Source organism: Labeo rohita, unplaced genomic scaffold (assembly GCF_022985175.1).
Source record: "Labeo rohita strain BAU-BD-2019 unplaced genomic scaffold, IGBB_LRoh.1.0 scaffold_1308, whole genome shotgun sequence".
NCBI lineage: Eukaryota > Metazoa > Chordata > Actinopteri > Cypriniformes > Cyprinidae > Labeo > Labeo rohita.
This window is the reverse complement of record NW_026127459.1, coordinates 1-10,955: the sequence shown is the minus strand read 5'-3', so window position 1 is coordinate 10,955 and position 10,955 is coordinate 1. Positions and strand designations below refer to the sequence as shown.

The following is a 10,955-nucleotide window of genomic DNA, read 5'->3' as shown; positions in this document are numbered from 1 at the left end:
CTGGTGAACCTTCTTCGGTACCGGCTGTTGATGATTGGATTAAGCGTAGTGAGAGGGTGTGGGACAGTGCTCATGTGCGTCTCCAGCGGGCTGTAAGGAATCAGGAGATCCAGGCCAACAGACGCCGCCTTCCACACCCTCCCTACCAACCTGGACAGCGGGTCTGGCTCTCTACAAGGGACATCAAGCTGCGGCTGCCCAGCAGGAAGCTCAGCCCAAGGTACGTAGGTCCATTTAAGATTCTGAAAAGAATTAATGAAGTAACCTACCAGCTTGAGCTTCCTCCTAACTACCGTATCTCTCCCTCTTTCCATGTGTCTCTTCTCAAACCGGTCCACCTGGAGGCTGACCCCGGCCAGATGGCCCCAGAACCGCCGCCACCCCTGGAAGTGGACGGCTTACCCGCCTATCAGGTGAGGGAGTTGCTGGACTCTCGGCGCAAAAGGGGTCAGCTCCAATATTTGGTGGACTGGGAGGGCTATGGACCTGAGGAGAGGTCATGGGTAGCCGCCAATGACATTCTGGATCCGTCCCTCACGGAGGAGTTCCACCGAGCCAGACCCGATCGTCCAGCACCACGACCACGGGGACGACCTCGCCGAGCTCCAGGAGTCGCTCCTAGAGGGAGGGGTACTGTAATGCCAAGCCAGCAGAGGGAGTCATCACCCGAATACTGACTGCACGCTCCCTCTGCTGCTTCTACTGCCACTTCCCGTTTGGCAGTACTTAAGGACTCACCATGTGCTCACACCTTCGCGAAGTATTGCCAGTTTACCTGCCTTACCGAGCGTTTTCTGATTATCCTGATTTGTTTACACGTGTATGATTCTGCTTTGTTTTCTGACTACCGTTTTCTTGGTTTTCCCGTATTGGATTTTTAGCCTGTGTGGACTGATATTACGGTTTGACATTATTGCCTGGTTTCTCACTACGTTTATCGGATTACCCCTGGACTGTCGAAAGATCGGACTGCTTTCTGGTTACCGACCCACTGCCTGGTTACACGTGTATGTCTTCTGTGCTTTGCAATAAACTTCCGCATATGGATTCTAACGCCGCCTCAGCGTCCTCGTTACACTAAAACTGATGCAGTAGATTTAATGCGGGTGCCATTCAGGTCGCAGTCTTTATTATTTTTCCGTCATGGGGTGAGAACGTAATGATTATGAAAACAATTATTAATTTTTGACGTTTTTATTTTATTTCAGTTTACGGAAATATTTTCTGATCAATCGTTTTCGTCTTAGTTTTAGTTTTCGCTTACGAAAATAACCTTGCTTAGCACACGCTTGAACAGAACCTGTTGAACAGAACCTGTTCATGTCCAGACCATCAGCAGTGGTGGTTTCCATGAAACATAGAAACCAACCAAAAACATCATGGGTCCAGGGAGCGTGCAGGCAGCTCCCTCCTGACCTCGGTCAGGAGCTGATGGTAATCGCAGGGGAATTAGCGAGGGAGCAGAAGGACCGAGAACAGGGAGTAAAAGATTTTAGGTTTTACTCTGATCCATACGAGATCGTTGTCTCGTCTGGATCACTTCTCTCAGGTCCTGTCTGCCCCCCCCCTCGGCCCGCACCGTCTCCTAGAGTTGGGGTACTCGGACTCGTACTCGGACTAGAGTCCGGTCTTGAGTACAGTTTTTAGGCGACTCGGACTTGTCACGGACTCGGATGCATTTTTACTCGGACTTGACTCGGACTCAAGCCTTTCGGACTCGGAAAATATCCCAAGTCCGTCCAGAGTCCAGAGACAGTTGACGAAATGTCACTGACTCGATGCATTATCAGGAAAGTCTTGTCCAGTAGGCTACTTGAAAGCCGACGGGTTTATGTGCGCACTGGAGATGCGGGATGAGCTCAAACGTCACCCGAATCCGCAGCTTCAAATAAATTATCCGCCCGCCACCCACCCGCACCTGTATTTTTCTCTGATTTAGATAACCGCACCCGATCGTCGTTTACGATTATTCTAATTCTTAGTTTTGCATGATGATATGATGAATGGATGGTTCATTTTTAACAGCAGATTGATTCAGATGATCTGCACATCGCTGCACACTTACATAAGCTTAATCACTCGTGCTTTTAAGCCAAATCCACGCTAAAAAGAATAACGTTAACTGACATCTGGACGTGACTCTCCGCAATCTCTGATGAAATCAATTGGGTGTTTGAACGTCTGCTGGATCCTTGGACAAAAGAATACAGGGGTTCACCCAGTTTAAGAAATTTCAGATCATAAAAATCGAATTCTTTTCATTTTAAAGGTATTGTTTTCGTTATAATGTACTGATTCAAATTAGTAATCAATAATAATTGTTAATTTTACCACTCGGCAAATCTGGTGCTGGCGCGGACGGAGCGGGCGCGGGCACATGTCAGGCGCAATCATCAAACATATTTCAAAGGAAGCCGGCGCCACATTCCCTATCGTCTTTACTATGTGTTTTTAGCTAATATTTGCATTTATTCACATACAATTGAATTAGAAATGGTGGCCTGTCATGATTTTGGCTAATGCAGGACACTGAATGATGCGCATCAGAGTGGATTTAGAAGTGGGTACACGCAAAGCCGACGGATTAAAAAATGGGCATCCGCAGGTACTGCACTACACTACTAAATATTACCCTACTCAATAGCATTAACACAGGCGTAACTCCCTTCAAACTTGATCTGGAATGTCTTTTTTTCTGTCACAACTTCTCGAACAGGTGAACACACAGACACGCACACACAATGAAATTGTTTGCCTGAAAAAAAGTATTTAGAACAGGTTCATATTTTAGAAAATGTAGTTAATATTTACCTCATTATTGATTCATCTTATCCACCCGCGACCCACCCGCAAATAATCAGAATGCAGAATGCAGACCCGCGGACATAACAGTCATCCGCGCATCACTAGTGCGCGCACACTCAAAGCGCGATCACAGAACGCGCCTCTCAGTCAGTGTGCGAATACAGAGTTCTCTTTCGCTTTTAATAGGTTCTGTTATTGCTACACACAAGCTCGTATTGGAGACTATTCATGTAAATGAAGTCGGTTTTGTCTTAAGTAAACCTGAACAGTTGGGAGAAATACTGATTCCTTCAAAATATTTAATCTGTGCGTCAGATCTTAAAGCGACAGCAGCGTAAACCTGCATCCGCCGACCGCGTCAAACACTAATCGAACAACAAAAGAAAAAGAGAAAATCACTCACTGTTCTTGACTGAATCACTTATTAACTGTAATAATAATTATCTTTAATGTATACCGTGAAGATTTTGCAGTGTTTTATTTTAACATTTATTACTTCATGAAATGTCTGTAGTCTATTTCTGTAATAGCCTTTATATAGACCTACATAAAAAAAAAACTTACAAAACCCCCCCCCTACAATTCTATTTTAAAAAAAGATTCTGTTTTAAAAAATATTATTTCATTTGTATTTTTGATTAAGATATGTATTAATACTTTTGCTTGTAAGTAATACTTGGAGTGTTTACTTGTCTTGAGCTCGAGAATGTTTTACTTACATTAGTTGATTAGTTTTTTCTGTATTGAAATTATTATTATTTAAACATGGTGACAGTTTCTAGCTTAAAAGAAAAATAATTCTTCTTAGAAGAAATTCTTCTTAATAATTCTCCTCAGAGCGGGACGGACCAGGACCTTCAAGGAATGAAGGATTTAAAAGCGGCTGAGGGTGTCTTCGCCTCCCTGAACTTTTCGACCACCGTCTCGACGGAGGCACCGAAAAGCTCAGAAGGCGAAACTGAAGCGTCGAGGAGAAAGCCCCTTTCTTTCCTCCCGACGTTGGCCAGATTTACCCACAGATGTCTCTCCGTAGCCACCATAGCACCCATAGCCCTGCCCATATGGGTAGCGGCTTGCTTGGCAGCACGGAGAGCGAGATCCGTGGTGCGACGCAGTTCCGCCTCTTCGTCAGGAGAAAGTCCCTGACCTTTATCCAGGTCCTTCAGCAAGTCAGCCTTGTAGGCTTGAAGCACCGCCATAGTGTGCAACGCACCCATAGCTTGACCCGCTGCTGCGTACGCCTTACCATTCAAGCGAAATGTAACCTGAAGGGGCACTGATGGCAATGAGGGAGCCTTAAGAGAAGATGCTTCCCCTGTAGAGAGATGGCAAGCTAGCGTCTCATCCACAGGGGGCATCCGCTCATAACCATATTCTCGCATTCCCTCGATGTTCGCATAGTTAGCCATTGGGAAACTATGGATGTGGGAAGAAAAGGGCTTTTTCCATACCTTCTCGATCTCTGAATGGAGATCGGGAAGAAATGGAAGACTTAAAGGAGCCGGGAGGTTATGATCAGAGAGACAGCTTTCATCAAGGCGGCCCTGCAGGACCACCTTTCTGATACGCTTCCACGGCAAGTCAAGCCTTGAAGCCTTAACCCTCTGGGGTCTGAGGGTGTTTTGGGGCCCTGGAGAAGTTTTGACATGCCCTGACATTTGTGCTTTTTTCAGTATCTTAAAAACATATTCATGGCTAAAGTCTGGCTACACTGTAATCAGCACAAACTGGGCTACAATAATATGTAAGCAACATGAATGTACATGTTTGTGTTTTTGAGAAAACAACGTTTATGCGTGGTTAGTGAAAAACTAAAATTTTTAAGTCACTGAAATAAGGCCATGAAACACATTCAGAACATTAGTTCACAAGACTTTTGAGAACTGGATGTGGTAGGCTAGAGTTTTTTCAACAAAATTATGTGAAAATCATCTCGTAACAATACGATACGTAACAATCATCTCAAAACAATATATTGATGTAAATTTTCTAAAACATGTTTTGTGACTGAAAGGGAATATGCGAAGGAGTGGCAATGACCCATGAATATTTAGCAATTGATTTAACATTGATGAATGTTTCATTGTGAAGATCAAGCCAATCTTCCTATGTGTGAACATTTAGAAGTCAGAAAGAGCTTTATTACCAAATGTTTACACTCACTTGACGACAGAAGCTTCAGTGCAGAAGAAATATAGAAATAGTGCAAACATACATGATAGTGCAGAAATATATAGAATTAGAGAGTAGAGATGGAATAACACAGAAAATTAAATTGGTCATCCAAACATTAAACCGTGCCGTCATTATTTCTTCCGCAGTTTTGCTCAGCAGAAAACACAGCCATGCTGCTACAGTTGTATGCAAAAACCAACTACTTCCTGCTTTAACCACCCAAGACCAGCCAACCAGCCTATGCTGCTTTTAGCTGTTTTTTAGCAAGGTTATCACCACCTACTGGCGATAATTCTTTTATATTCCAAGCATCATTTCATTCTGTAATGCATTTAAAATTTCTGTATTCAAAATGTTCTGTTTAATTATGTTATGCAATTGTGGTATGTAAATGCATTTACAACCTTCTGGGCAACGTTAACCCATTAATACACCTGGGCAAAGATGGCTTTGGCTGATACTGATTTATTAACAGTCTATAGTGTCATATTTATCAAAATAACTGAATTTTGAATGAGTGCCTCTTATAGCAATACATGCTACAATACAACTACTAAAAATAATTTGCTAGTAATTCTAAAACCAATAATTATCATATTGCAAAAATTAATAAATATATTCTTGTAACTGAGATGTGCTATTTGATAGTGGCTATTTAACATTACCCTTAAAATTCAAGTTGTTTATTCATTGTTTAGCCCTGAACGTAAAAGCAGAAAATCAAACATAAATCTTTTTTTTTTCTTTTTTTTTTAAATCTCAGTTTACATGGTACATTCTTAATCAGAGTATTGTCTTAATTGTGTTAATATCGGAACATTGTTGTTCATGTAAACATGTTGATTTTGTGTCTAAGCGTTCAGTAGTTTAAAGTGGTCTGTGCACAATGTGTCTTAAAAACATTTTGTCAGAACCACTGATAAATTACATTATTTTTAGATTTGAAGTCTTTTTTTCTTCAGAATCGTGAACTCCAATTTATTTAAAAAAATCGTCATTTTCAATTTATCCACAATCATGAAGCTTTATTTTACATGTTTATTATGGCATATAATTAATTAAAATAGAAATTCATATCAAAATGCACATGCATTTTTTGGTGTTTTTCAGTTGAATAAAATACTGTTTTTCCCTGTATATTTCATCGAGGATCTCTTCTCGTCTTGTTCTCGTGATCCCAGTCTCGTGTCTTGTCTCGTCTCGTCTCGTGGGATATGTGTTTCGTTACACCCCTAGAATATATATATATATATTTTTTTTTTTGTTTGTTTTTATAATGAAACATTCATTGAAACAGTGTGAAAGAATGATTATCAGTTCCAAACAGATATATAAATTCTACATTTATTTAAATGAAAAAAAAAAAAAAAACTTCACTGGTACCGGATTGGTGTCTGAATCGGCTGATATCAAACCCTAGGTATCGGAGGCGAAAAAGGCGGATCGGAACAATTTAAAGCTGTTGTAGGGGACTGTTGTAGAGAGTACATGAAAAATCAAGTACTTTTCAAGTATCTTCTCTTAAGTAAAATTGAAACGGAGTACTTCATACTTTTACTGGAGTAATATTTTAATATAAATATTTATACTTTTATTCAAATACTTGATTTGTTTACTTTGTCTACCACTGCATAAATGTCTGATCCACTTCGAGAAGAGAGAAATGTCGAAAATAAACTAAAAATGTTTATCATGACATTCTTAGAACATTATCCCCTAACATTCTAATTAAGCTTCCTAACATACTAAATGTGGACCTACATTGCTCAGATGTCACATTTTGGTTGAAAGTAAAAACCCAACCTTTGTTTGATGTCAAGCTCCAGCGTCTATAAATATCCCAAAAACACAGACACTGCTCTTATCTTCAAAGCAAGTTTATTTATACAGCACATTTCATAAACAGTGGAACATTCAAATGATTAAAATGTAGTTTTATTAAGAAAACATTGATTGTTTTTTATTATTTGGATAGTCCATTAGGACTAAATCTATGTTTGTTTGGGGTCATTTAATATAATCCTTTTCTTGCAGTGACATAAATCATGATGGAGTGGTGCGTGAAGATTTGTACATATTCCCTGATCTTTTTCAACATTCTGGTCATTGTAAGTAAAACACACATTTTCTTGTCTATTGGTTAAACACTGTCTCCTTTGTTTAAAATGTCATATAAATGTAAACACGTGATTCACGTGAAGTCATGAAAACCCTGGAAAAGTAACTTTTAAAATGGCCATTTCCAAGCCTGGAAAAGTTTTGGAAAAACCAAAGAAGCCAGAAAGTTTTGGAAAATATTTCTCAAATCACTGTATAAAATAATATATTTTAATTGTGTCATAGCTTCTGCTTTTTCAGCAGATTATGCTTTCATAATGTGACAATTTCACACAAACATTTGATATTATTTACATTTAATATAGCATGCATGTGTCAGGGTTATGGACTTGTTGTTCCGTGTTTTACCCCTGTCTTTGGTCTTTGGTTTTTTTATATGGTCGTTTTCCTGTTCTTGTTTGGTTAATTAGTCCCACACCTGTTTCTTTTCTCCCTGATTACTTTCCCTGTGTTTATAAGCCCTGGCCTTTGCTCTGTTCCCTTGTCTCACGCTGAATATGTTGTTGTGTAGTTTATTTTTCTCCTGCGTTCATTCTGCTTTACTATTAAAGATCCTATTTCAGGTTTCCCCTGCGCTTGTGCATTCTTCCAGCCTTACGTGTTACAGTAGGTTAGATGGAAATAAATACACACTGAGCGATTTAGTTGTATCATGCCGTCTCTCCCCTCTCTTGCTCACTTTCCCTCCTCCTGACTCTTTTGATAATTCAAAGTAATTTGCTTCTAAACAACTACAATATTGTTTCACAGCAAGCATTTGTGCATTTGCATATTGCTGAATTAAAAGTCTGAGGTAGCAGATTAACATAGATGTTCTGCTTTAAAGGGATAGTTCACCCAAAAATGAAAATTTGATGTTTATCTGCTTACCCCCAGGGCATCCAAGATGTAGGTGACTTTGTTTCCTCAGTAAAACACAAATGAAGATTTTTACTGAAAACCGGTGCAGTCTGATTTAATGGAAGTGGATGGGCACCAAACCTTTGAAAGTAACAAAAAACACGCACAGACAAATCCAAATGGACTACTTGCACAACTACTTCCGCGTTCTACTTGTTAGGGCTGCGGTGTTTCCGGTTAGCATTCAGCGTACCTACATACAGACAGTTTCTCATGAGAACGCAGATTATTATTACATTTTAGGGCTGTCATTTCTTTAAAAAAACAATTAATCATATTCTCTGCATCAACATGAATCATATTCAACCTGCTGAAATGTTACTATAAATATATTTACCTTCCGTATGTACATTCTGAATAATAAATATATTTTAATATAACAGTATTTTCTTTTACTGTTCATATTTTATACCTGATGAATGTACAGTTTTAAACGAGTTTGACTGAACACCCTTATGAAAATCAATCATGGTTTTACTATAGTAAAAGTGCCATGTTTTTCCCATTTGTATAACAACACTTTTGCTACAAATAGCCTACCATCGTAAATGTCAGGCATTCACCTCAGCCACCCCTATCAGCCACGTGACCTACAGCGCCACCCATTCGTTCTGCCTCACCGGAGTTCTGATTGGATTCACCTGACTCTCGTTACCACACCCTTTAAATAGACTGCTCCGTCATTCAGTGTTTGTCTGTTCTATAGTTCACTACCCCGAATGCTAGCTCCAGACCCAACTCTTCACAGAATCTCCGGTGTGTGCTCCTTCCACTCCTTGCTACCATTTGAGAATGCTATTGAACTCTACATTCAGGAAAATCATCTTAATCCATCCATCTGTTGCTGTTTCATGTTTATTGTTTCTCACTCTGTTAATAAACCACATCTCATTCCGTTTTACTTCCCTCTCTGGTCTCCTCCTTACGCAAGCGTGACAGTAAAACTATGGACAGTTTAGTATATCTGAGTTAATTTGTGGTTATATGGTTTAACTTCAATTGCAGTTTTTGGTTTTATTTGTAGTAAAACCATGGCTAATTTGTTTGTGCGCGTTGATGCTCTTATTCCAAGCCTGTACTGCTTATTCCATAGTTTAAAGTGGCTGAATGAATGTTGTTTAATGATGTTAAACATTTAAATAAATTTTAACAGTAACACGCTGACAGTGCGACTATTGAATATTCATATTTTGGCATTAGACTACATACAGTGAAATGATGACAGAATATGACACAGAATAGTGACTAATATAATTAACACAGATAAATAAAGGTTCATTATGATCTTATTTATCAGATTCCACAAACTGCAGCTTCGCGATTAGGCCACTATAGAGCACTGACACCTGTGGTGAACAATTACGTATTTCTCAGATCGGTTTAAATGTTGGTTTAAAACTTCATGTTCCCTTGAGTTTGGAAAATTCTGTACACTAATCATCAGAATATGTGTTCTCCTGTGTCCGAATTTCCGAATTTTAAATCATCCAGCGAAATCTCATTTTATTAGGCGTTTAAGTAAACTAGATGTCTACAGCGCATTGAAAATGTACATAACCGGAAATAACTGAGCCCTACAATTTCAAAACGGAAGTGCGTCACACGGCTCAGTGCAAGTAGTCCATTACACCCTGCGGCTCGTGACGATACGTTGCCCATCCACTTCCATTAAATCACACAACAGACTGCACCGGTTTTCGTTAAAAATCTTCGTTTGTGTTCTACTGAGGAAAACGCTGAACTAAATTTGCTACATTTGATTTAACAGCAAATCGAAATACAAGCAGAATGAAATACAGAGATTTTATAATATTAAAAAAAATAATAATAATAGGCCTAATAATAATAATAATAATAACTTGTTTGCTTGAGAAACAGAAAAATGAAAATTAAGCTAGATTTTTCTATTCTTGTTCGTGGGTAAGAAAACATATATCAATTTTACAATCGGCCACTCCATTAATGCTCACACCACACAGACTCTTACACCACACCCTTGAACTGCAATTCCCATGCTCCTCCCCACTGATTGCTCAGCCAAGTACTTCCGGTTCACAGACTATGTAAACTTCCTGCACTCACACACTCCTTGCGAAGTCTTGATTTGCCACGGCCATCAATTCTGAGCGTTTAGTGTTCTCGTTTTGGATTCCTCATTTCGACCCTGGACTGTTCCTCGTTTTGTTCCCTCTCTGTTTGCCCTGACCCGGATTGTTACCTCTCGCCTGTCTTTCCACTCTGATTCCCATCTCTCCTCTATACATCTGTCTGCCGGCATTGACCTGGATTGTACGACTTTGATTCTTGTATTTTCTAATAAAGTTTCCACATGGATCCACCTGCTTCACGCACCTCTGTTACAATAATTAGGTTTATTTTCACAGTTTTAGTGAATTCCATTTGAAGGCTACCATTTTGGTGAATAGTGGTTGCTTTAGTTGGTCACTTGGACATTGACTTTATAACATTGTTGTTATTCAGTGATGATGAATGTGATAAAATGATGATTACTGTGATCCAGTGATGAAGATGGCGATCTAGTGATGATAATTTGTGTGTGTTTTTTTTCAGATGGTGGGTTTTGGACTAGCTGCTCTGGGAACATGGTGTATGTTCATTGCTTCAGCCATAGCAGCTTCAAAAACTGGTTCGTCCTTCTGTTGTTTCTCATTTTGAATCTTTTGAATTACATGATATCTACATTAACACTTTCAGTCTGTAAGCTTCTCCTTGTCTTGACATGTTCTATCTGTCAGGTGTGATGTTTATCGTCCCTGGTATTCTGATGATGCTGGTCGCTGTCGGCGGCAATTATGCCGCATGTAGCCAAAAAAAAACTGCTTTAAATGTGGTGAGGAAAATATTCATTACAGATGCATCATACTTATTCATAGAGCAGATATAACACAAGATGATCTGTAGAGAATTGCATTTGTTGACATTGAAACAAAGCTGTT

General features: G+C 39.4%; 1 long non-coding RNA gene across 1 annotated transcript; it reads left to right on the top strand.

The window, feature by feature from the left end:
• Window positions 1–7,012: 7,012 nt before the first annotated feature.
• Window positions 7,013–10,849, top strand: LOC127158019 (uncharacterized). Its single transcript, XR_007826043.1, has 3 exons — window positions 7,013–7,088; window positions 10,570–10,645; window positions 10,755–10,849. It is a non-coding gene; the product is annotated as an uncharacterized LOC127158019 (long non-coding RNA).
• The last annotated feature ends 106 nt before the right edge of the window (window positions 10,850–10,955 follow it).